The sequence below is a fragment of the Triticum dicoccoides genome, chromosome 5B (genome assembly GCF_002162155.2).
Source record: "Triticum dicoccoides isolate Atlit2015 ecotype Zavitan chromosome 5B, WEW_v2.0, whole genome shotgun sequence".
Lineage (NCBI taxonomy): Eukaryota > Viridiplantae > Streptophyta > Magnoliopsida > Poales > Poaceae > Triticum > Triticum dicoccoides.
The window spans coordinates 718,776,541-718,804,332 of record NC_041389.1 but is presented as its reverse complement, the minus strand read 5'-3'; the positions used below and the strand labels follow the sequence as shown (position 1 = coordinate 718,804,332).

The 27,792-nt window shown below is 47.8% G+C and overlaps 1 pseudogene; it reads left to right on the top strand.

Annotated features, from left to right (window-relative positions):
* The first annotated feature begins 5,687 nt into the window (after positions 1-5,687).
* The window catches only part of LOC119310737, a 33,709-nt pseudogene continuing 11,604 nt past the window's right edge, over positions 5,688-27,792 (top strand).

Here is a 27,792-nt window from a genome sequence, read left to right as displayed (position 1 = left end):
GTTCTAGAAAGAACGTTTTCTTACCTACGAATAACCACAACGTGATTTTGTCAACTTCTATTTACCCTTCATAAGGACCCTTTTCATCAAATCCGCTCCAACTAAAATAGGAGAGACAGACACCCGCTAGCCACCTTATGCAACTAGTGCATGTCAGTCGGTGGAACCTGTCTCACGTAAGCGTACGTGTAAGGTCGGTCCGGGCCACTTCATCCCACAATACCGCTGAAGCAAGAAAAGACTAGTAGTGGCAAGCAAGTTGACAAGATCTACGCCCACAACAGATTTGTGTTCTACTCGTGCAATAGAGAACTACGCATAGACCTAGCTCATGATGCCACTGTTGGGGAACGTTGCATAAAATAATTTTTTTCTACGTTCACCAAGATCAATCTATGAGTTCATCTAGCAACGAGAGAGAGATGCATCTACATACCACTTGTAGATCACGTGTGGAAGCGTTCAAGAGAATGGGGTTGAGGTAGTCGTTCTCGTCGTGATCCTATCACCGGAGATCCTAGCGCCGAACGGACGACACCTCCGCGTTCAACACACGTATGGTCAGCGTGACGTCTCCTCCGTCTTGATACAGCAAGGGGGAAGGAGAGGTTGATGTAGATCCAGCAGCACGACGGCGTGGTGGTGGATGCAGCAGGACTCCGGCAGGGCTTCGCCAAGCAACTGCGGGAGGAGGAAGAGGTGTAGCAGGGGGAGGGAGGCGCCAAGACTCAGGGTGCGGCTGCCCTCCCTCCCCCCTCCTTTATATAGGCCCCCTGGGGGGGGCGCCGGCCCTGGAGATGGGAATCTCCCAAGGGGGCGGCGGCCAGGGGGGGGTGGAGTGCCCCCCAAGGCAAGTGGTGCGCCCCCCACCCTAGGGTTTCCAACCCTAGGCGCAGGGGGGCCCAAGGGGGGGCGCACCAGCCCACTAGGGGCTGGTTCTCCTCCCACTTCAGCCCACGGGGCCCTCCGGGATAGGTGGCCCCACCCGGTGGACCCCCGGGACCCTTCCGGTGGTCCCGGTACAATACCGGGTGACCCCGAAACTTTCCCGATGGCCGAAACATCACTTCTTATATATATATATTTCTTTACCTCCGGACCATTCCGAACTCCTCGTGACGTCCGGGATCTCATCCGGGACTCCGAACAACATTCCGTTTGCTGTATACTCATATTCATACAACCCTAGTGTCACCGAACCTTAAGTGTGTAGACCCTACGGGTTCGGGAGACATGCAGACATGACCGAGACGGCTCTCCGGTCAATAACCAACAGCGGGATCTGGATACCCATGTTGGCTCCCACATACTCCTCGATGATCTCATCGGATGAACCACGATGTCGAGGATTCAAGCAACCCGGTATACTATTCCCTTTGTCAGACGGTATGTTACTAGCCCGAGATTCGATCGTCGGTGTCCCAATACCTCGTTCAATCTCATTACCGGCAGGTCACTTTACTCGTACCGTAATGCATGATCCCGTGACCAGACACTTGGTCACTTTGAGCTCATTATGATGATGCACTACCGAGTGGGCCTAGTGATACCTCTCCGTAATACGGAGTGACAAATCCCAGTCTCGATCCGTGTCAACCCAACAGACACTTTCGGAGATACCTGTAGTGCATCTTTATAGTCACCCAGTTACGTTGTGATGTTTGGTACACCCAAAGCACTCCTACGGTATCCGGGAGTTACACGATCTCATGGTCTAAGGAAGAGATACTTGACATTAGAAAAGCTCTAGCAAAATGAACTACACGATCTTGTGCTATGCTTAGGATTGGGTCTTGTCCATCACATCATTCTCCTAATGATGTGATCCCGTTATCAATGACATCCAATGTCCATAGTCAGGAAACCATGACTATCTGTTGATCAACGAGCTAGTCAACTAGAGGCTTACTAGGGACATGTTGTGGTCTAAGTACTCACACGTGTATTACGATTTTCGGATAATACAATTATAGCATGAATAAAATACAATTATCATGAACAAGGAAATATAATAATAATCCTTTTATTATTGCCTCTAGGGCACATTTCCAACAATCATCTCTTAAGATTGTAGTGAATCGTCATGACATCATCTCCATATAAAAACCTATAAATACTTTTCTTATTAATATCCCTTCAAAAATCAAGGCGACAGCTGTGTCAGATCTTCCATTTTTTGGGCTCCTCGATTCCCGCGTCTGTCACTTATCCCTTTTGCTTTATAAATAGGGCCAAGGGCCATTCCTTCTTTTCCCCTTCATGCCCCTTCGTCTCATCGTCTTCCTCGCGTCGCCTCAGAGCTCGAGCACAGCCACCGCTGTCGACCTTCGCTTCTGCACCGCCAACAACCGCTGCATCAACCTGATCTAACCAGAGAAACGCGGCGCTCCTCCGCTGCTCCTTCAGCCTCTGTAATCTTTCTTCCTCTTCTTCTTAGATCCACCATTAGGGTTTCGTTAGTTCTTCAGTGTTCTTTGGTATTCATCCATATCCATTGCTGTTCACACGGATCTTTAAATAAGAATATGATCTTTGTTTCTGTGTGGTCATAAGTAGATCTCCTTTTCCTTCATCATAACATCTCTGTCAGTAATAAACAGATCCAATCTGGCCTTTAGCTATTTCGATGACACCGCTTAGGGTTTGAATTTTCCCTTCTTTTAAAGACTGTGGTAGATCCAAAACTATAGCCACGACTTGCAAAACATGTTTCTGCAATACTTGGAGATATTTCAGATGTGTAACTTCCACTCTAGTGTAGGCGGTTTAACTTTTTACAAGATGATAACCTGCCAGGTACCATTAGCCCTCTCTTAAACCGCCAACTCATCCTCAATATAAAACTCCGGTTTATCATGTGCCTATGCTTCAATTTGTTATTTTTGTCTTCTAAACTGGATTACCTGCATCAATCAAAACCTTAAACCGGCCTTGGTTCTCTTTTCTAGCTTCCTGTTCAAATGGCCAAAACATTTTATGCTTGCAACTGGGTCCCTTCCCGGGTTACTAAAGAGCAACTGACTGGGTATGTTATGACTGGCGCTTTAGCGAGCAAGGAAACCATTCACTGGAGAATCCCCGGTTTAGAAAATCCTCCTAAACCTCAGAATGGAGAAGTAATTGTTTTTACTGATCATCTGAATCGAGGGTTCAGCCCACTCGGATCAAAGTTCTTTCGTGATGTTCTTGCTAGCTTTCAGATCCACCCTCAAGATATTGGACCGAACTCTGTATCCAATATATGTAAGTTTCAAGTATTTTGTGAAGTCTATCTGCAAGAGAAACCCATTGTGGAATTATTCCGGGACTTCTTTTACTTAAACCGCCATACTGAATTTACAGACGGGACCAATACTGAACTCGGGGGCGTTTCAATCCAGAAGAGAAAGGATGTTGATTTCCCTCACGCCAAACACCATAGCCACCCCAAGGACGGGAACCAAACTTGGTTTTACTACCGCAATACAGCTCTAGACAATGAAAATCCTCTACTGGTTATCGTGCATACCGGCTTACCAAAAATCATCCGTTCCCTTAGAGGCTGACTACCAAGGAACGATCCAACTATGCACCACAACTCTCAAAACTCAGAGCCTTCGTGGCAAACGGTTTAACAGGTGTTGACTTCGTCCGCTGCTGGATATCTTGGAGCGTTCTGCCTTTAAGCCGGCGCCCCAGTTTAATGTGCGAGTACACGGGGGACTTGAAAGATCCTCAACATCATATTGATATTCAGCTAACAGAGGATGAAGTTACTGAAGTTGTTAAGAAAATACTTGATGAACCGGTGGTTGTATGCAGCAGAGTAGGGCTTAGCCCCTTCTATGCATCCAACAAACCGCCAATTGTAAGAATTGCCTCATTTTTACCTTAATCCGTCCTTTCTTAAATATTCCTTTATAATCTATTATTCATCTGTGCAGGGTGATGATCCGTTCTGGAAGAAGAAATCACAAGATAAACCGGCCAGAGCACCTCGCAGCAAGATTAAGACTATAAAGAAGCCAACGAAGAAGAAAACCGCCGAACCCTCTGATTTGCCCAATGACAAAGAGCTTGATGACCCGGACTTAGAGGTAGAATTAGATTCTCTTGGTTCTTTTTTCATACACCTCATTGACAATGATTTTTATCAGGATGATGCGGAAGCTAGCCACGCTGGTGATGTAGAGGTAATTGTTCTATCCTCTGATTCAGATCATGTGCCAGTACCAAAACTTCGTCGAGCATTCCAGAAATTAAAACGTTCACACCCTCTTGCTTATTTGGATCCACACTTTTCTTTGAAGAAACAACAGCAAGAAGCCCACCGCACAACCCGGCACAGTGGTCAAGTGGTTACCTCTTCCGATTTACCCTATTCCCCGGTTCGCAAGCGTCGTCAAGAGGTATCTTGTCCTTCTAATACACTTTATCCCAAGGCGGGTTACTTCCAATATCCTCTTAATCCGCCTGATTCGAATTATCAGGGAACCTACAATTCATCCTCCGGCAATTCATCAACCACTCAGATGCCTCCACTCAAGACCGTTCCTGGGTAAGCATAGTAGACTTATTTTGTATGCCTTGCTCCGGTTTATTGTACTAACCTCTGCATTTTGTTCTTTTTAGTGCCAAAGCCAGACTTAGCAAAAAAGCAAAGCTGGCTACACCAACTGATGATAATCCGGTTACTGAACCGGAGAGGACCTCAGAAGCTCTTTTTCAAAACACTGACATTGCTCTGGATGATCCGGTACCGCAGGGTCAGGATACTTTTGTTGATCCACCAGAAGTTAATCCAACTAGTCATCATGCTGATCCACCAAGCCCAGCTGCCGATCCACCAAGCCCAGTTGCCGGTCCACCAAGCCCAACAAAAGCCTCTGCTAAATCATCAAACCCAGACAAGATTGTTGATAGCACGACAGATGATGTGGTGATTACCGGCTTTGGCCACACTGCTCCTGGCAATCCTGTCGCTTTATCAAAGCACAGTGCCAAAGAAGAATTTTCTATTGTGGACAAAGGCAAGTGGAAGATTGATTTGTCAAGCTATGCTCATGTCAATGCTCAGGACATCCATTCTGGATATTTGAACCAGCTTTATACAAGTCGTGACTATGAAGCCGGTTTAGTAAACTTGATGAAGGTGCGATATGAGGTAAACATTTATTCCTTGAATAACTTCTTTTTTCCTTATATCCTGCTTCAAGTATCCACTCTATTAGCCCCCAAGGGCCGGTTCATCAATATGAATCTGAACCGGGACTTGTAGTAGGAGAAAATTGGACTTTGCTTGTGTAGCCCCTATAGACCGGTTTATACCTTTAGGATAATCCGGTTTATACATCAGAATTCCTTTCAGTCATTAACATGATCCGGTTCATGCAGTAAAAATTTGATAACCTTGAATCGATCCGATATGCATTAGCCCCCAAGTGCCAAGTATATAACATGTTGTATGCTTGGGACTTTAAAAATATGATTTGAGAAAAACTCAATTCGCATTAGCCCCCAAGTGCCAAGTGCATAACTTGTTATGTGCTTGGGACTTTGAAATTTTTTATTGCCAACTGATTGTCTTTCTTTTGCAGGTTGGCTTAACCAACAAAGATTCTCAAATCACCGACCTCTAGGAAAACATCAAGTCCCAGCAAGCCGAAACATCCAAGGCCAAAGATGAGTTGAAGGGCGCTTTAATAGCCATGGAGCAATTGAAGGATGGCTTCAAAGGCGAGCGAGCAGACTGGGAGGCTGAAAAAGCCACTTTGACAAAACGGGCGGAAGATGCTGAAGCGGCCCTTAACCCGGTGGCAGAAGAGCTGACTGGATTAAAGCGGCAAATCAACGCTATGACTTCTGCCATCTTTGGTAAGTAGCCTTGTTATGAACCGTACTGAATCATCCTTGAAATCACCGGTTTGACAATAATATTGTTACCATTGCAGGTAGCCGTGTCGCCCATCTTGGCTCAAATATGCGCAAGAAACTGAAGGCCACTTATACTTTGATAGAGCAGTTGTATACCGGCGCTCAACGGGTCATCTGCACAACCTCGTACAATAAACCGCCGCCAACATTAATCAAGGACACATTGGCCAAACTATCCATGACACCTGCCCAGCTAGAAGAGATGAAGAGATCTGCTGCAAGGGCTGGCGCTTTATGTGCACTGACTCGGGCTAAGGTTTGGATAGCTGATCTTGATCCGGAAGACATTGGAAATGGCTATCCTAGCCAAAAAGAAGACGGGTCAGAGTTTGACAATGATGCCCTTAAAGCCTTGCCGAAAGAGATGCGCATGCTTGCAAGTAGATTGGCCGAAGAGACTGATTTATCCTTCCACCGGTCCATCTATGACGCAGACAACAGACGCATCGATGCATCAGTTTATGAAGCCCAAAATCTAATCCCGCCAATCCGTAAGCACACTTATGCCCCTGATGTTGAACCGTTAGATCTTATAAGCGATGAAGCTGTCTTCCGAGCTTTGTCTGGAACTGGGCAACCATTGACTTCCAGCCAGTGGGTGGGGAGGCGGAGGTTGAACCGGCGCAGGATGATCCGCAACCTCCTCATCAAGCTGAAGAGGAATCATAATTCGGAAGCCGGTTTATCATTTGTGCACCGTCCTCTGTGATATTGAATCACATCGTTGGTTTACCAACGTTCTTGTAGTAAGGGTGATAACCCAAATCTTGAGTGTTGATAACTCCCACCATGTTGTGCTGGTTTATAATAAGCCATGCCGGGTTATGATAAACACCGGATGATTGTCCTGGTGACTTATAGTCAATGCCAGACCCGGTTAAGAAACACTGGTTTAAATTTGGTTGTGTACTAACAACTGATAGTTGAAAGCCACGCCGGATTAACAAATACCGGGTTATATTAATGAGTTATAGTCAGGCCGGGTCAATAAACGCCGGTTTATCTCAAATCCTTATCATAGGAGAAACAACTTGGCAAAACAAAAGCAAATGAAAACTTGTAGTCGAGGCTTTTCAAGGGCTGCCAGGCCCAAATTCGAGGCTTTTCATGGGCTGCTAGGCCGTTGAGTTAAACCATTTTTCAAAGCCTTTTAAGATAGACCTCACATTAACCAATTGTCATTTTAACTTTGACAAGTTCAGGGTCTGTATAAGATTGACTTGTCAAACGTTCGATGGGTCATACCAGGATTACCTGGACGGAGTGGCTTACTTGATGAAGGCAGGTTAACTCGGGGTTTTAGGTGAATACACCTAGCTTCCAAGCCTAGCTTGATAGCCTATTACAGGGGTCCTTTCAAAATCTTTGTTACTATGCACAAAGAGCCCCCAAGTAACATTTTTGAGCTGTGCTCGGTGGGTGCCTATGTTTGAGCTGTGCTTTGCAGCAGACTCTCTTTGGCCCCTTGGGTGTGAAGCTCCCAAACTTTGTTGTGGCTTTATAAGACGGTTTAATGGAAAACTCCGCTTTATAAGCATGAGCCCCCATGTAACCAAGAAGACATATAAGACGAAATGGTAGAGGCCCCGCTTTAGCAAGGATGCCGGTTTATTTATTGATCATAATATGTACATTGTCAAAAATATATACATAGTAGGAGCCTGTGGCTCAGGTGTAGTAAGGCCGAAGATGAGATATATTCCATGGCCAACGAGTCTCCTCCTCTGACTTGCATGTGTCTTTGTGCTCTCGAACATCGATGAGGTAGTATGACCCGTTGTTCAGATTCTTGCTGACCACAAAGGGCCCTTCCCAAGGTGGGGATAACTTGTGCATATCCGTCTGATCCTGGATAAGATGGAGCACTAAGTCGCCTTCCTGAAAAGTTCTGGTTTTAACCCGGTGGCTGTGATAATACCGCAGGTCTTGCTGATAAATCGCCGAACGAGCTGCCACAATATCCCATTTTTCATCTAACAGGTCCAATGCATCTTGGTGTGCTCTTTCATTGTCCGCTTCAATATAAGCTGCCACTCGGGGCGAGTCATGGCGAATATCACTTGGGAGAACTGCTTCTGCTCCGTAAACCATGAAGAAGGGTGTGTAACCCGTAGATCTATTGGGGTGGTGTTAATGCTCCATAAAACGGAAGGCAACTCCTCCACCCAACAACCCGGCGTCCGCTGCAAAGGGACCATAAGCCGGGGCTTGATACCCTTTAGGATTTATTGATTAGCTCTCTCCGCTTGACCATTAGATTGGGGGTGGGCCACTGATGACACATCAAGCCAGATGTGCTCTTGTTGATAGAACTCTTCCATAGCACCCTTGGAGAGATTCGTGCCATTATTTGTTATGATGCTGTGTGGAAAGCCAAAGCGGAAGATCACCTTTTTCATGAACTGAACCGTCGTGGCCGCATCACACTTGCTCACTGGCTCTGCCTCTACCCAGTTGGTGAATTTATCAACCGCCACTAGAAGGTGGGTCTTCTTATCCTTAGACCTCTTAAAAGGCCCAACCATATCCAGCCCCAAGTTGCAAACGGCCAGGTGATCGGAATCATCCTCAATTCCTGAGCCGGAACATGAGCTCAGCGTGAAAACTTCTGACATCCATCACACTTTCTGACCAGATCCTCCACATCAACATGAGCTATTAACCAGTAAAAGCCGTGCCGGAATGCTTTAGCCACCAAGGATTTTGAACCGGCATGATGACCACAATCTCCTTCATGGATTTCACGCAGGATCTCACAGCCTTCTTCAGGAGAAACACAACGCTGAAACACCCCTGAGACACTGCAATGATGTAACTCGCCATTGACAATAGTCATGGACTTGGACCGCCGGATTATCTGCCTGGTCAAAACTTCGTCCTCTAGTAACTCACCCCGGGTCATATATGCCAGGTACGACACTGTCCAATCAGGGATAGCATGAAGAACCGCCACCAATTGAGCTTTTGGGTCAGGAATAGCCAGATCCTCCTCTGTTGGTATCTTGACCGACAGATTATGCAGAACATCTAGAAAAACATTAGGCGGCACTGGTTTACGCTGGGATCCGAGCCGGCTTAGAGCGTCTGCTGCTTCATTCTTGCGCCGATCAATGTGCTCGACCTGGTAACCCTTGAAGTGACCGACAATGACATCCACCTCACGCCGATAAGCCGCCATAAGTGGATCCTTGGAGTCCCATGTACCAGATACCTGCTGAGCCACTAAATCGGAGTCGCCAAAGCAACGTACCCGGATTAAGCTCATCTCCTTGGCCATCAGAAGACCGTGGAGCAAGGCCTCATACTGGGCTGCATTGTTAGTACAGGGAAACATTAAGCGGAGAACATAACAAAATTTGTCCCCTCGAGGGGAAGTAAGAACCACTCCAGCCCCCGAGCCCACCAATTGTCTGGATCATCGAAGTGAATAGTCCAATATGTGTTATCCGGTTTATCCTCCGTGCCTGCAAACTCTGTCCCGTCATTGATGAAATCCACGAGCGCTTGGGACTTGATAGCAGTGCGAGGCATATATTTCAACCCGTGAGGCCCAAGTTCAATAGCCCACTTAGCAACCCGGCCAGTCGCCTCCCTGTTCTGAATGATATCTCCCAACGGAGAGGAGCTGAACACAATAATGGATGGCCTTGAAAGTATTGCTTAAGCTTCCAGCTCGCCATAAACACTCCATATACCAACTTCTGCCAATGGGGATATCTCTGCTTGGACTCGATAAGTACCTCACTGATATAATAAACCGGCCGTTGAACCGGATACTCCTTACCAGCCTCCTTGCGCTCCACTACAATAGCCACGCTGACAGCTCGGGCATTAGCAGCCACGTATAACAGCAATGGTTCCTTATCAATGGGGGCAGCAAGGACGGGCAGTTCGGCCAACTACTTCTTGAGATCCTCAAACGCCGCATTAGCAGCATCACTCCAGACAAAATTGTATGTTTTCTTCAGCATCTGATACAGAGGAATCGCCTTCTCCCCCAACCGGCTGATAAACCGGCTCAGCGCTGCAATCCGACCTGCCAGTCTTTGTACGTCATTGATACACGCCGGTTTAGCCAGGTATGTAATAACCTTGATCTTTTCTGGATTAGCTTCAATGCCCCTGTTAGACACCAGAAAACCCAAGAGCTTGCCGGCTGGCACACCAAAAACACACTTGGCCGGATTAAGCATCACCTTATAAACCCTCAGATTATCAAAAGTTTCCTGTAAGTCAGCTATCAGTGTGTCTGCCTTTCTGGACTTCACAACAATATCATCCACAAAAGCATGAACATTGCACCCAATCTGATTATGAAGGCAATGCACACACCGCTGATAAGTCGCTTGGGCGCTTTTGAGCCCAAAAGGCATAGATACATAGCAGAAGGCTCCAAAGGGAGTTATAAAAGCCGTCTTCTCCTGGTCCTTAACCGCCATTTTGATTTGATGATAACCCGAATAAGCATCCAGAAAACTCAACGGCTCACAACCCGTCGTAGCATCAATAATCTGATCAATACGGGGGAGGGCAAAGGGATCAGCTGGACAAGCCTTGTTCAAATCTGTGTAGTCCACACACATACGCCAAGTGCCATTCTTCTTGAGTACCAGTACCGGGTTAGCCAACCACTCAGGGTGAAAGACCTCCACAATAAACCCCGCTGCCAAGAGCTGGACTACCTCCTCACCAATGGCCTTGCGTCTCTCTTCATTAAAGCGGCGAAGAAATTGCTTGACCGGTTTAAACTTGGGACCAATATTAAGAGTGTGCTCAGCGAGTTCCCTCGGTACACCTGGCATATCAGAAGGTTTCCATGCAAAGATGTCCCGGTTCTCACGAATGAACTCGATGAGCGCGCTTTCCTATTTCAGATCCAAGTTAACACTGATGCTGAACTGCTTGGATGAATCGCCAGGGACAAAATCAACCAACTTAGATTCATCAGCCGATTTAAACTTCAAAGCCGGATCATGCTCTGTGGTGGGCTTCTTCAGAAAAGTCATGTCTGCTGGATCAACATTGTCCCTATAGAATTTTAACTCCTCTATTGCACAAACCGACTCAGCATAAGCCGCATCACCTTCCTCGCACTCCAGAGAGATCTTGCGGCTGCCATGAACCGTGATGGTCCCCTTATGACCCGGCATCTTGAGCTGCAGATAAACATAACACGGCCTTGCCATGAACTTAGCATAGACCGGCCGTCCAAACAGGGCATGGTACGGACTTCTGATTTTTACCACCTCAAAGGTCAACGACTCTGATCTTGAATCATGATCATCTCCGAAAACCACCTCCAGAGCTATCTTACCGACCGGGTAAGCCGATTTACCAGGCACTACACCGTGAAAAATGGTGTTCGACAATTTAAGATTTTTATCCGTCAACCCCATACACCAAAAAGTTTCATAATACAAGATGTTGATACTGCTCCCTCCATCCATGAGTACCTTAGTGAACTTATAACCTCCAACCTGTGGCGCGACCACCAATGCCAGATGACCCGGATTATCAACCCGGGGCGGATGATCTTCTCGACTCCACACATTGGGTTGTTCGGACCAGCGCAAATAGCGGGGCACGACCGGTTCAACGGAGTTCACTGCCCTCTTATGAAGCTTCTGATTGCGCTTGCACAGATAGTAGTGAAGACATGATACTGTCCACTATTTAACTACTTCGGGTTACTCTGATAACCCGACTGCTGCTGCTGTTGATTCCCCTGTTGGTTATAACCACCTTGGTTACCCTGATTGCCTTGATTGCCCTGTCCACCTTGGTTGCCTTGACAACCTGAACCGGAATTACCTCCACCATGACCCGGCTCGTGAAACCTGGGTCCTGAACCGCCGGATGGTCCATGATCATACCGGAAGAGATCTGAATTTTTGAACTCTCGCATAATGAAGCAATCCTTCCATAGGTGCGTAGCCAGTTTATCTTGCGTCCCGTTCTTTGGGCAGAGCTGGTTCAACAGACGCTCCAGATTCATGCCTGATCCTCCGCCCCGTGGGGGTGGTTTACCCTTATGGCTCTGATTGTTACCATGTATGTTGGTGTTAGCTACAAAATCGGAATTATTGTCCGCTTTGTGCTTACCGTTATTCCCATGGCTTGCCTGGTTATACTGCTGTCCCTTTGCACCGACATTCTTCTTTCCCTTCTCCGGCTTCTCTTCGTCAGACTCGGGATCCTTGGAATTATCAGAATCAACGTATTTAACCAAAGCTGCCATAAGTGTTCCCATGTCATTACAGTGACGCTTGAGCGATCCCAACTTCAACTTCAACGGCTTAAACCGGCAATTGCCCTCCAATGTTATGATCGCCGAATCAGCATTGATGTTGTCTGACGAATGCAGGATATTTCTGAAACACAGCGCACCCAGTGAGTCGTTGATTCGCCTTCTCCTTGGACACAAGCAGCAAGATCTACGGTCGGCATGGGTTGCTTGAACATATCTTTGAAGTTTGCTATAAATCGGGCCTTCAACTCGCCCCATGAACCGACAGAGTTAACGGGCAGACTTTTTAACCAAGTGCGAGCCGTTCCGTCCAACATCATGGTGAAGTACTTCACACACGCCGCTTCGTCCACATCCATCATCTCCATTGCCATCTCGTAACTCTCAACCCATGACTCGGGGGGTAAATCGGTGGTGTAATTAGGCACTTTACGCGGGCCCTTGAAATCCTTGGGTAACCGCACATTACGAGCCGGGGTGAGACACGGCACTCCCCAAGAGCTAAAAGCCAGCCCTCGTTGCACTGACGTCATCGGTCGAACCAGCGCGGGTTGATGCTAAGTTACTTTTCCGTTGCCACTGTTACGATTGCTACAAAACTGCTACTGTTGCTTTTGCCACCATTACCGTTACTTTCATACTATTTTGCTACTAAATACTTTGTTGCAGATATTAAGTCTTTCAGGTGTGGTTGAATTGACAACTCAACTGCTAATACTTGAGAATATTTTTTTGGCTCCCCTTGTGTCGAATCAATAAATTTGGGTTGAATACTCTACCATCGAAAACTGTTGCGATCCCCTATACTTGTGGGTTATCACCTGCTGAAGTATCTAGGTGACCAACTGAAGGGGACGATTCTTTTCGGTCGTAGATTGTCGAGAGTTAGATTATGGGAAACTGCCCATAGAATCAACCATCCGGTTCACTTAAGATATTATAGTATGAGTTCAAAACAGCATGGAAACAGACGGAACCAGGTGCTACCATATTTGTTTTCATTCTTTTGCAGAAGTAGAAACGAATACAGAAACCCCGGAAACGAATATGAAAACAAATACTACCGGAAACAGACGCAGAGCAAATACAGAGCGGACACGGAAACAAAACGGTTTGTTGACCAGAACTTAAAACCTCCTTGAATCGTAGAGAAATATAAACAAAAAAAATAATTTCTGGAATTGTTAACATGACTACAAAATAATATGGTTGTGTTAGCAACATAGGATAGTATTGTAGTAGTACATGACAATCCCGTATAGGGTCTAGTTGAGTACTTGAGTGGTAGTAAAAGTTGGTCCTGAAATGATCAATTCTGCTCATTCTACCCATTGTGTCATTGTGTGTTCTTTTGTAGTTGGGCCACCTATAGTAGAAACAGAAATTCCATATTTACGGAAACAGAAAGTTCCGTTTCCACGTGTGTTCCACCGGCAAACACCGTTCTGTTTTTGTTTCTGTTTCCGCATAAAAATTCTATTTCCATTTCCGTTTTGCAAATTTCCATTTTTATTTTCATATTTCCTCTCTGTTTCCATTTTTGGTCCGGAAAAGCGGAAACTTTCCACTCCATTTTCATCCATTTGTATGTAAAAAGAGTCTATGATGCCCTTAGATTTAAACCATGTGTTGAATTGCTAACACTTGGTTGTTTCGAACAATTTCTCATTGAATATGATCACCAAAATGATTTACGAATACCATAAAGTGCTAAATATTTAAATTTAAAAGGTTGTAAAGTTTTGTTACCAAACATCCCTTGTCTCTCTACTCCAGGTTCCATGCTCATGTAACTTGATATCAAAATTGCAGTTGTGGAGACACATGCTCCAGTTTATACCATGGTATGCTTAGGAGAACTCGCCATTTCATCCTGGGAACACCAAATGATTTTTCGATGATGTTTTGCAATGAAGAATGAAATGGTTGAATGTCTCGTGTTTCCCCTTCGGAGGTGTTCTCGGAAGCATCATGGCCATCATCTCATGAATCTCCTATCTTGTTGGATCCACAATCTCGTTTACACTCTGATTTTGCACTCTCTTTTCCTTGCATCAAATACTTCGACAATATGCATCGATGCCTCATTTTTAGCATTCTTGCTTGCCATCTTTTCATTAACCTTAGGACTTGGCGAATAAGGATTACACAAGTCATGAGAGATTTAGCCAGAATCATATTCCAAATGGACTTGAGAGGGACCACCTTGATATGTGGGGTTTGGCACCATCACATGCTCATTTGTGACACAACAAGCATCACACACATCTCTCTCATTTGATCCTCCTCTGCTCGTGGAGCAAACCGAAAGTTGGCAGCTTGCAGACATGCTTGCAATCAAATAACATAGATACACGTTAAACGCAATGATACCTGCAACATTACACTACATGGAAAATTCCATGACAACAATGATACCTTTAAATTAAATGCTCACTAATCATTGATAGCATCAATGGTCTTTCTAAAATGATCTCTTCCTATGCTAGATGCGTTTTGAAGCAATGTATTCCATATGCTATAATCAATTCTACATGCATCATACCTATTTTTTAATTGCCGACGCGAATAATTTCTCATTGTGCGCTCATTGAACTTCCTAATCAAATTATCATACCCTCTTTCGGACAAGAAGGAACCATGATGATTATTTGCTTGCACTTCATCTATGCACACATCCATAAAATGATGTGAGCCTCACTATCCCAATTTGCTTTGACTCCCTTGACTTTCTTCATCTACAACATCCATGTCAAAATGTTGATCTGTACAAGAATGGATTGCTAAAATGAGCTCATAATAGCCAATGTATAAGTGCATCTAGTGCCTCCTTTGTAGATTTATGGATGATTTATGAAAAAAGTTGTTAAGGGACTAATGTGTTTGTGAGTATAGTCCCTGAGCATTTGCTTTAACCACTATTAGTTAAAAGTGATGTGAAGACATTCAAGATTTTGGTGCGCCCGTCGAAGACTTAACTGAAGATTTGGACCCTGAAGGCTTACCTCTTTAATAGTTCTTTTTGTTATTCTTTGAGCCAACATGGCAAAACGTATTGCTAGGGGGGATGGTGGGGGTGTTCATGTGTTACTAGGACAACAGTGTGTCTCTAGTTGTTCTCAATCGAACCTATTTCTTTGAAGTTGAAGACTTTGGAAATCTCCTTTGCAGAGTCTTCAGGCTTGCATGTTGAAGGTGATTCTTTAGAACACATAAGTTTGAATTCTTCGCTGAGGATTTAGGAAACCTGTTGTAAGGTTACCAGTCGTTATGATAGCTAATGGCAACATGTTGGTGGACGCGTCTTTTCCAATAGCATGTCGGCTACTCTGCGTTATTCAGGAGAAGTATTGTATGAGAAACCCCTCCCCCTGACGAAATTGAGTGAATCATAGGTGAGGAAAACCCAGAGCCTAATAACAAAGTGATTGAGTGCCACATGTTCAACAAACTCAACAGACATATCCTTATCCAACCGTTGAATTATATTCAGAACAACACATCCCTTCGACTTCTTAGTATATAAGTACACGTGCTTGTCCTCCTTTCAATTCTTAGTGAGGGTCTTATTGAGGGAGTCCTGGACTAGGGGGTGTCCGGATAGCCGAACTATCATCATCGGCCGGACTCCAAGACTATGAAGATACAAGATTGAAGACTTCGTCCCGTGTCCGGATGGGACTTTCCTTGGCGTGGAAGGCAAGCTTGGCGATACGGATATGTAGATCTCCTACCATTGTAACCGACTCTGTGTAACCCTAGCCCTCTCCGATGTCTATATAAACCGGATGGCTTTAGTCCGTAGGACGAACAACAATCATACCATAGGCTAGCTTCTAGGGTTTAGCCTCCTTGATCTCGTGGTAGATCTACTCTTGTAACACACATCATCAATATTAATCAAGCAGGACGTAGGGTTTTACCTCCATCAAGAGGGCCCGAACCTGGGTAAAACATCGTGTCCCTTGTCTCCTGTTACCATCTGCCTAGACGCACAGTTTGGGACCCCCTACCCGAGATCCGCCGGTTTTGACACCGACATTGGTGCTTTCATTGAGAGTTCCTCTGTGTCGTCACCGATAGGCTCGATGGCTTCTTCGATCATCATCAACGACACAGTCCAGGGTGAGACCTTCCTCCCCGGATAGATCTTCGTATTCGGCGGCTTTGCACTGCGGGCCAATTCGCTTGGCCATCTGGAGCAGATCGAAAGCTACGCCCCTGGCCGTCAGGTCAGATTTGGAAGTTTGAACTTCACGGCTGACATCCGCGGGGACTTGATCTTCGATGGATTTGAGCCACAGCCAAGCGCGCCGCACTGTCACGACGGGCATGATTTAGCTCTGCAGCCGGACAGTACCCTGGAGGCCGCACTCGAGCCCGCTCCGATCTTCAATTCGGAGCCGGCTGCGCAGATCGAGGACGGATGGTTAGACACCGCCTCGGGGGCTGCAACCTCTACGGCGATAGAGCCGAACACTGACCTTGTCCCTCATGAAGCTCGTGACTCCGAGGTGCCTGACTCCTTGCCGGACTCCGAACCTCCCGCGCCCCCTCCAATCGAATCCGATTGGGTGCCGGTCATGGAGTTCACCGCTGCAGACATCTTTCAACACTCACCTTTCAGCGACATCTTGAGTTCGCTAAAGTATCTCTCATTATCAGGAGAGCCCTGGCCGGACTGCGGTCAGGACGGTTGGGATGCGGACGACGAAGAAATTCAAAGCCCACCCACCACCCACTTAGTAGCCACTTTCGACGATCTAACCGACATGCTAGACTACGACTCCAAAGACATCAACGGTATGGACGACGATGCCAGAGACGACCAAGAACCAGTGCCTACCGGGCACTGGAAAGCCACCTCATCATATGACATATACATGGTGGATATCCCAAAGGATGGGAATGGCGAAGGAACAGCGGAGGATGACCCCTCCAAGAAGCAGCCCAAGCACCGGCATCAGCGGCGCCGCTCTAAATCCCGCCACAGCAAGAATGAAGACCGGCACCGGAGATAATAACACCCCAGACAGTGCCGAACACAACCCACTCCAGCAAGATTCAGCACAGGAGTACAGAGACGCCAGCCCTCATGAGAGAGCGGCAGAAGAAGAGGTAGAGGATTATATGCCTCCCTCCGGAGACGAGGCAAGCCTCGACGACGACGAATTCGTCGTGCCCGAGGATCCCCTTGAACAAGAGCGTTTTAAACGCAGACTTATGGCCACGACGAACAGCCTCAAGAAAAAGTAGCAACAACTTAGAGCTGATCAAGATCTGCTAGCTGACAGATGGACTGAAGTCCTCGCGGCCGAAGAGCATGAGCTCGAACGCCCCTCCAAAAGCTACCCTAAACGCAAGCTGCTCCCCCGATTAGAGGAGGAGGCGTATGAACCCGCATCACCAGCACACAATACGGCTGACCGACCACCCCGTGGTCGCGACAGAGAGGCCTCTAGGCCCTTCACTAGAACCGTACCCCGGCATCGCTCGAAAAGCACAAGGCCACAGGGGAACGCTCCAGACTTGCGAGATATATTGGAGGATAAGGCAAGACAAGTAAGATCGATCTATGGATCGCGTGGGAGCCCCATGACACATGACGACAACCGTCGCGCCGGACACAGTAAGTCCAGCCGGGCCGAACAAAATAGACAAAGCTCTTTTGAGCTCCGTCGTGATATCGCCCAGTACAGAGGCGCCGCACACCCACTATGCTTCACAGATGAAGTAATGGATCATCAAATCCCCGAATGGTTTAAACCCATGAATATTGAATCTTACGATGGCACAACAGACCCCGTGGTTTGGATCAAAGACTATCTCCTTCACATCCACATGGCCCGCGGTGACGATCTTCACGCCATCAAATATCTCCCACTCAATCTTAAAGGACCAGCCCGGCATTGGCTTAACAGCTTGCCAGTAGAGTCAATTGGGAGTTGGGAAGACCTGGAAGCCGCATTCCTCGATAACTTCCAAGGCACGTATGTGCGACCACCAGACGCTGACGACCTAAGCCATATAATTCAGCAGCCAGATGAATCGGCCAGACAATTCTGGACACGGTTCTTAACCAAGAAAAACCAAATCGTCGACTGTCTGGATGCGGAGGCCCTCGCGGCCTTCAAGCATAACATCCGCGACGAGTGGCTTGCCCGGCACCTGGGACAGGAAAAGCCGAAATCCATGGCAGCCCTCACATCACTCATGACCCACTTCTGTGCGGGTGAGGACAGCTGGCTAGCACGCAACAACAACCTCAGCAAAAATTCTGGCAGTCCGGATATCAAGGACCGTAATGGCAGGTCACGTCACAACAAAAACAAACGCCGCATTAACAGCGACAATAGTGAGGATACGACAGTCAATGCTGGATTCAGAGGCTCTAAACCCGGTCAGCGGAAAAAGCCATTCAAAAGAACTACTCCGGGTCCGTCCAATTTGGACCGAATACTCGACCGCTCGTGCCAGATACACGGCACCCCCGAAAAGCCAGCCAACCACACCAACAGGGACTGTTGGGTATTCAAGCAGGCAGGCAAGTTAATTTCCGAAAACAATGACAAGGGGCTGCATAGCGATGACGAGGAAGAGACCCGACCGCCGAACAACAGAGGACAGAAGGGTTTCCCCCCACAGGTGCGGACGGTGAACATGATATACGCAACGCACATACCCAAAAGGGAGCGGAAGCGTGCACTTAGGGATGTATACGCGATGGAGCCAGTTGCCCCGAAGTTCAATCCATGGTCCTCCTGCCCGATCACTTTTGACCGAAGGGACCACCCCACCAGCATCCGCCACGGCAGATTCGCTGGATTGGTTTTAGACCCAATCGTCGATGGATTTCACCTCACCAGAGTCCTGATGGACGGCGGCAGCAGCCTAAATCTGCTTTATCAGGATACAGTGCGCAAAATGGGCATAGACCCCTCAAGGATTAAACCTACCAAGACGACCTTTAAAGGCATCATGCCAGGTGTAGAAGCCAATTGTATAGGCTCAGTTACACTGGAAGTGGTCTTCGGATCCCCGGATAACTTCCGAAGCGAGGAGTTAATCTTCGACATAGTTCTGTTCCGCAGCGGCTATCATGCCCTGCTCGGACGAACCGCGTTCGCAAAGTTCAACGCGGTGCCGCAGTACGCATACCTCAAGCTCAAGATGCCAGGCCCTCGAGGAGTCATCACGGTCAACGGAAACACTGAACGCTCTCTCCGAACGGAGGAACATACAGCGGCTCTCACGGCAGAAGTACAGTGTAGCCTCTTAAGGCAATTCTCGAGTCCGGCCGTTAAGCGACTGGACACGGCTAAATGCGCCCGGAGTAACCTACAACAAGACCACCTGGCATGTTCTGAGCACGCGTAGCAGTGCGGCCCCAACCCCAGCCCCTGCAAAACGTCAAGACAGGTCCATCGCGTACACCATTACGCTTTGGAGATACCATGGGCATGGGGAGAGGGGCACGACCACGATAGGCCCAGAATGCGGCTCAACCACACCAGGGGCTCTCAAGTGTGTCATTCTTTTTTTCTTTTTTCTTTTTATTTTTACCCACAGGACTCCGTTCGTCAGAGGCCCTGTCCGGCAGCAAACCTGCCGAACTCACGATGCAACAGCCAGGGAAGGAGAAAGGCTACAACGAATATCCAGGTGGTCTCCATTACGAGCATTAAATCTGTTTTATACACCATTCCGCAGCCTACCCCCTAGAGGGGGACATGTTTCATAGTCCCATCCCTTGCTTATCGCACCATTTGTATCGTTCTGCATTCAAGGCAGTCTTTTCTTGAATAAGTAATGCATCACCTTTTTGCTTCCAATTGCATTTCTTTCTTATACATATGTTCATTTATGACATGTTGCATCCGTACATTTTGGTACGGCTAAATACACCAGGGGCTTATGTTTCCCGCATCATGGTGTGATAAGTCCGAACACTTTCACAAGTGCGGCACCCCGAACTTATAGCATTATATGCATCGGCTCCGAATCATGTCTTGGGTCAATAGTTGGGTTTGCCCGGCTCCCATGTTTTGGTACCTTACGTTCCGTTGTATCGGCTAAGGTAGCACTGGGAGAACCACTGCGATTGCGCCCCAGTTGAGCTGGGCGAGCGCCTCAGTGGAGAAAGCTAAAACTAACCGTCATGATGAGGCGAGAGCCGGTCGCTGTTCAAGAGGTTTTTTGCGAGTCCCTAAAGACTTATGCCGCTTAGAGTGAGGAGCCAGCTTTGTCCGGCCCAGGTGTGGATAGCGCCCCAAATTTGGCCTTCCGAAGACTAGGGGCTTCACCGAAATTTAAAATTATAGAATTCTATGGCTAAGTGAGAGTGTTCAAGCATTATAAGTCCGGTTTCCTTGTTCGTTCTGTTGAGCGCCTCCCTAGATGGACCCAAAAATGGGAACAAGAGTGCTCAAGTTTATCCCGAACACCCCAACACTCGTGGCATGGGGGCTAAAGCCGACGACTTGCCATCTCTCAGATTTGATAAACAGCCACACAGAAGGTAATATTTTAAATTAGCAAGCGTTGCTTAGCGCATATGAACTAAGTTTTCAGCGCACAGGATAACAAAATGCGAGTCTACTCAAATATTACATCTTTGGAGCACTCACCCGCAATAATGCGGGCACCCTTCAGGACACTCTTATAATACATCTCGGGCGTGCGATGCTCCTTGCCCTGCAGTGGCGTGTCCGTCACAAGCTTCTGGGCATCCATCTTGCCCCAGTGCACCTTTGCACGGGCAAGGGCCCGACGGGCACCTTCAATACAGGCGGAGTGCTTGATGACTTCAACCCACGGGCACGCATCCACCAGCCGCCGCACCAAGCCAAAGTAGCTCCCAGGCATGGCCTCCTTAGGCCACAGCCGAACTATGAGGCCCTTCATGGCCTGTTCGGCCACCCTGTGGAGCTCGACCAGCTGCTTCAGCTGGTCGCTAAGGGGCACCGGATGTCCGGCCTCAGCATACTGAGACCATAAGACCTTCTCCATTGAGCTCCCCTCCTCGGCCCTGTAGAAAGCGGCAGCATCGGACACGCTACGGGGCAGATCTGTGAACGCTCCTAGAGAGCTCTGAATTCGGGTAAGTGATATGTAATTCACACTCACATGCTTACTTTGCATGAAAAACGCCTTACCTGCCGCTATTTTCTTCAACGCCTCGACTTCCTGGAGGGCCTTATAGGCTTCGGCCTTATCGGCTTTGGCACTCTCAAGAGCCGTCGCAAGCTCGGACTCTCGAGTCTTTGAGTCACGCTCCAAACTCTCATATTTTTCCATGAGAGCCTGGAGCTCTTGCTATACCTCCGCCACCCGCACCTCCTGCTTCTCTCGCTCGGTGCGTTCCGCGGCCGCATTACGTTCGGCCGCGGACACCGCCTCCTTCAGGGTCGCCACCTCGTTTATGGCCCCTGCTATATCCACGTTATCCTTGTCATTTTTCTTGCAACCAAATCCTTTTCTATAAGGTACAATTTTAATAAGGTATTACTCACCTTCCTTGTCCTCGAGCTGCTTCTTGCCACGGCCGAGCTCGTTTTCGGACCGCTCGAGGCTTTCCTTCAAAGTATTGACCTCCGCAGTCAGTGCGGCAGAGGTCAGCAGCACAGCCTGCAAGCCCATATTGACATATTTTTTATGACTCCTGCATATATCTTTTTAGATCCTCAGTCCGGCTTTTCTTTCCTAACACCGAACCGAGCATCAGGGGCTACTGTCTATGCGGTACTATTTTACATATATCAAAATTCTTACCTCAAAGCCTGTTAGAAGGCTGCTGCAGGCTTCGGTCAGCCCGCTCTTGGCGAGCTGAACCTTCTGAATCACCGCACTCATAACAGTGCGGTGTTCCTCTTCGATGGAGGCGCCATTGAGCGCCTCCAACAAGCTATCCGGCGCCTCCGGTTGGACGGAGGCTGCCGGCGTCACGGTCTTGCCCTTCTTACGAAGGGGCCGCCCGCCGGACTCCGGAACCGCTATCGGTTCCGGGGCCGAGTCCGGTGCAAAGTCCGGGAGGTTGTTCTGCGACACCTCTGGAACCTCCTCCTCCTGGTGGGTCCCTTCCAGGGATCCCACCTCAGCATCGTCCGCATCACGGGGGGTGGAGGCAGTCGGGAGAGAATCCATATCCGACGCACCTAAGGACCCGCTCGACGAAGCGGGAAGATCATCCTTGGGCGGACTGCAGGGTTGTATGCGGCATTAGAAAGATATTATGCGGCGAAAAGAAAAACCATGAAGTTATTCGGTAATCCAGATACTTACGATCTTGCCAGGGGCTTGGCCCTTGGGGGCCAGTCCTCGTCGTCGTCACTGGCGTTGGCGGAGCAGTCCGGGGAAAGAGTTTTTCCCTTCTTGGACCCTTCGGCCTCTCCCGTTGGGGAGGCCTTCCTTTTCTTCCCTCCCCCCGCTGGGGGAGAGGCTTTCTTCTTCTCCTCCTCGCCTTTGCGAGAGGAGTCGGCCTCGGAGTCATCATCCGATAACACCTGAAAACAGGAACTCTTCCGAGTCCCCGTGGCCTTCTTCTTGGCCTTCTTCTTCGGCACCACATGGGGTGCCGGAGCCAGCAGCCCCGTTAAGCGGGCATCCGCTGGGTCCTCTGGCAATGGGGCCGGACAGATAGTCTGCTCGGCCTTCACCAGCCAGTCCTGTCAAAGGAGAGGGAGTTTAGATCCCGCATAGAGTCAAACTATGGAAAACAAGCGTTCCGTAAAGGACAAAATCACTTACCTCGTCAGCCAGACGCTGCGAGCTGAATCCGCGATCTTCGGTAGCGGATGCGGGAGCCTCGGCGCCCTTGAACATCACCTTCCAGACATCTTTGTACGTAGTGCCGAAGAGCCCGCTCAAAGTCTGGTGCTGCGCCGGATCGAACTCCCACATGTTGAAGCCCCGTCGTTGGCACGGGAGAATCCGGCGGATGAGCATGACCTGGACTACGTTGACAAGCTTGAGCTTCTTGTCCACTAGCTTTTGGATGCAGGCTTGGAGTCCGGTCAGCTCCTCCGAATCACCCCATGTCCGGCCGCTCTCTTTCCAGGAGGTGAGCTGTGTGGGGATGCCAGATCTGAATTCGGGGGCTGCTGCCCATTCAGGGTCACGCGGCTCGGTGATGTAGAACCACCCCGATTGCCACCCCTTAATGGTTTCCACGAAAGTGCCCTCAAGCCAAGTAACGTTGGACATCCTGCCCACCATGGCGCCTCCGCACTCCGCTTGGCTTCCCTTCACAACCTTCGGCTTGACACTTGAGGTCTTGAGCCACAAGCCGAAGTGAGGCTGGATGCAGAGGAAGGCCTCACACACGACGATAAACGCCGAGATGTTGAGGATGAAATTCGGGGCCAGATCATGGAAATCCAGGCCGTAGTAGAACATGAGCCCCCGGACAAAGGGATGGAGTGGGAAGCCCAGTCCGCGGAGGAAATGGGGAAGAAATACTACCCTCTCATGGGGCCTGGGGGTGGGGATGAGCTCTCCCTCGTCAGGGAGCCGATGCGCGATGTTGCTGGACAAATATCCGGCGCTGCGCAACTTCTGGATGTGCCCCTCCGTGATGGAGGAGGCCATCCACTTGCCTCCCACTCCGAACATAGTTGGAGGAGGTTGAGGTGAGATGTGCGGACTAGGGCGCTGGAGCTCGAGTTCGCGGAGATGGATAAGCCAAGGAGGAAGAAGGCGCAGGTAAAAGGGTTGGATCTTTATCCCCTTATATGGGTGGGCAAAAACATGTGTCCCCACCGGCCTGATAAAACTCGCTTATCTCCCAAGCGCCGCAATCAATGGCGTGGTTGGGTTACCCACGTCCGTATTGATGGGAATCCCGGAATAAGGGGAACACGATCTCTGCTTCGACAAGACGTGCCAAGGAAACCGCTTCGCTAAACACGCTGAGGTGGTACAATAAAAACAATTCTAGTAAAGGCTTGGTAGTGGTGTGACGTCACGCCACCAAATACGTCAGCAGATTGAACTTGTGTAATATTATTTTCTCTACGGTGGTATGTGGAATTTATTTTGCAGAGCCGGACACTATCCTGGTGTTCACAATCTTCTATAAATTATTCGGAGGAGGAACCCGCCTTGCAATGCCGAAGACAATATGCGCGTCGGACTCGTCGTCATTGAAGCCTGGTTCAGGGGCTACTGAGGGAGTCCTGGACTAGGGGGTGTCCGGATAGCTGAACTATCATCATCGGCCGGACTCCAAGACTATGAAGATACAAGATTGAAGACTTCGTCCCGTGTCCAGATGGGACTTTCCTTGGCGTGGAAGGCAAGCTTGGCGATACGGATATGTAGATCTCCTACCATTGTAACCGACTCTGTGTAACCCTAGCCCTCTCCGGTGTCTATATAAACCGGATGGCTTTAGTCCGTAGGACGAACAACAATCATACCATAGGCTAGCTTCTAGGGTTTAGCCTCCTTGATCTCGTGGTAGATCTACTCTTGTAACACACATCATCAATATTAATCAAGCAGGACGTAGGGTTTTACCTCCATCAAGAGGGCCCGAACCTAGGTAAAACATCGTGTCCCTTGTCTCCTATTACCATCCGCCTAGACGCACAGTTCGGGACCCCCTACCCGAGATCCGCCGGTTTTGACACCGACACTTATCTTTTCGCCGAACTCTCCCTCTCAAACTATAGCGCCACGCTGGATTACATCTTGCCAGAGAAGGACGCGCTTAGATGCCGCTATTTGTTTGATGTCGCCTTCAACACATCGACCGGGACAAATCCTCCGCCTCCGTCATTGCGGAAGTTTTTTGTCACCTATTTAGGGCACAAAGAACAAATCTATGACTTCTCGTTTTCATCGAAGACACAGTTCGTCGAGTTCATCTTCGTGTAACTTTCTTTGATTTTACTGCTCCTTTTGACCCTTCTAGTAAAATTTCTTACGAATGGTATTGTTCTAGGCTATTTCTTCAGCACTCATAGACTCTGTGTCAAATCGTTTACATCAGAAAATTCCACTAAGTCTTTCAACAATCAATCCTGTATTATTTTGCATATTCGTCAATCTGCACAAGTTTAGTACCAGAAAGTTAAATTTCTCAGCGAAATTCATCAAAGTATTCCTCTCCAAAAAAGTTTTTTTTTTCAAAACTCAATCTTAGCTAAGCATGTGACCGTATCTACTTTCCTCGCATCTAAATTCTTCATACGTACCATGTATGTTGCTGATTCATCCGGTTCTGAAAGCTATAATCAGTTTGTTGTAGATCTCAAACAACAAATTGACACGTCTTAGGCGACTATTGTTGAGGAATCATCCAACTAGTCTTTAAACAAGCCTATAGTTGTGAACAAAATATCAGAACCAAGTTCCTCAGCTCAGCTGAAACATGTCAGAAAGGGTGGGAAGAAGAAAATTTAGAATACTACCAAAGATATCCTTGAAGATATCAAGAGTGGATATGAAACACCTAAAGAAGTAGAAAATTTGGGCCAAAGAAAGACGAGATTGCGTAATATTGGGCTAAAGATTAGCTCAACGACCAATTCATCATTGAATTTAATATGGTGAAGTTTGCTATTACACCACCACCGAAGGATTTGAAAATCTCTACCCAACCTCCTCCTGGAGTTGATGTTGAACCGCATGAATATAGCATCAAAGTTGCTGACGACATTCCTACAACATGTCACACACCAATTTACAAATTGGAGCATCACATGTGTCAGCCCAGGAATCACTCTGGCATGTGCCTTGACAAAGTAGTATCACAACACATACATGCATACTACAAGGTTTCACAAGGCTCTTATGGCAATTCTTAATATACCATTCACATAAGTAACTAAATAACTTATCAAACTATAACAGAAGACTTTAAGTGGGGCACCAAGGGTTGGGTTGGACTCCATTCGAAAGGGATCTGGTTGGATCACTGTTCCCTAGCATTTCTCTCGATCAGTTCCTTCTAGCCGAAGGAAGATCAATCCTCTCTTCGGCCACAACAACAAGCTAGTGAGTGCTTAATAAGTACTCACAAGATAACCAAAAATAACATATACCAGTAAGCGAAGGAATATATGGCATAAATATAAACATGACAATCCTAATTACCAAGGCATAAATAACATGCAGATAAAGAGATTGAATAATATTTCAATATCTGCTTATGATCATCCTGAGATCGTAGGAAGTCTCATCATGGCCTCAAAGGCAACATTTCTTATGCTTACGAGACTCTACATTTCTTAGCCATTCCATGGCCCACGCTTGTATCTTTCAGCACAGGGCCGTCTCCAGAAATTTGGGGGCCTGGGACAAAATGTAAATTGACCCCCTAAATTTTGAAAATGCATGCAATTGATGAATAATTAAAAAAAAGGCAAAGGTGGTACTAATGAAAAAAGATCGAACCTCAAAATCTGAACGATCAGCTACCTTGAATAATCTTTGATGCACGGGCTAGTACATCCAAAAATAGATCTATCAATCTATGTAAAGCCTGGAGGACAAAGAAAATTATTAATGACCTATCTGACACAAGCAACAGAGGCAATTACAAAAATAAACACCCTTGCTTATTAGTGTAACCTAAAAGCCTAAACATCGCCAACATATCAACTAGTCAGGTGGAGAACAAAATTTGCCGAACTAGTCACATAGGGTCATGAACCAATTCCATTGGACAGGTGACTGAATTTAATGGAGAACGAGAACATAGTAAGAGTACAAGTAATCTAAATTTCAACAAATCTACTTATGAGGGAACGGAGCAGGCGATGGATAAAAAAGGATGGCAGAGGCACACGATATGATGATCAGGCGCGGGTTGTTTGTAGCTTTATGTGGGCGGAGCAGTATGGTAGGCGTCTAGCTGATCATGCGTGATTGCCGGCGAGCGGCGAGCTGGGGATTGCAATCGTCATCACGCAGCGGTGAGCGATTGATCGGTTACAGATGAAAGGGCGACAGGGATCGGGGCGGGCGTGGGAGCTCGGGCTATCAGCAAGTTTTGCTGTTAACGGGCCTTCCACTTCCTTCATGGACTGACTAGTACCTGCACATTTGGGGGCCCCAAAAATTTGGGGGCCCTGTGCGGTCGCCCAGTTTGGCCCCCCTTGTAGACGGGCCTGTATTCAGCATTCCGACGCTCCAACTGCCATTTAATTGCAACACATGCACTCCAAGCATCACATATCATCTTTTTTCACCTACTCGATGATTTAGTTCTTTCCTGCACTTTTATTTTGATTCCTATGTTATATATACCCTTTGCGTCTAGGATTCCTATGTCGTTGCACAAGTAGAAAACAGGGCTACCGTTCGGGCCTGGCCAGCCCATTAGTCCCGGTTCTTCAAGAACCGGGACCCATGGGGGGTATTAGACCCGGTTCGTGAGCCCAGGGGGCCGGCCGGGGCCTCGTGGGCATTGTTCCCGGCTCGTGTGGAACCATTTGTCCCGGTTCAAGCCACGAACCGGGACCAATGGTCCTCGCTCTTGGCCCACAACCATTGGTCCCGGTTCGTGGCTTGAACCGGGACAGAAGGTGGAGCTTTAGTCCCGGTTCATGCCACGAATCGGAACAAATAAGTTGCCTATATATACCGCCGCGGCAGAGCACTCCACAGTGCTCTATTTTTTCAATCCG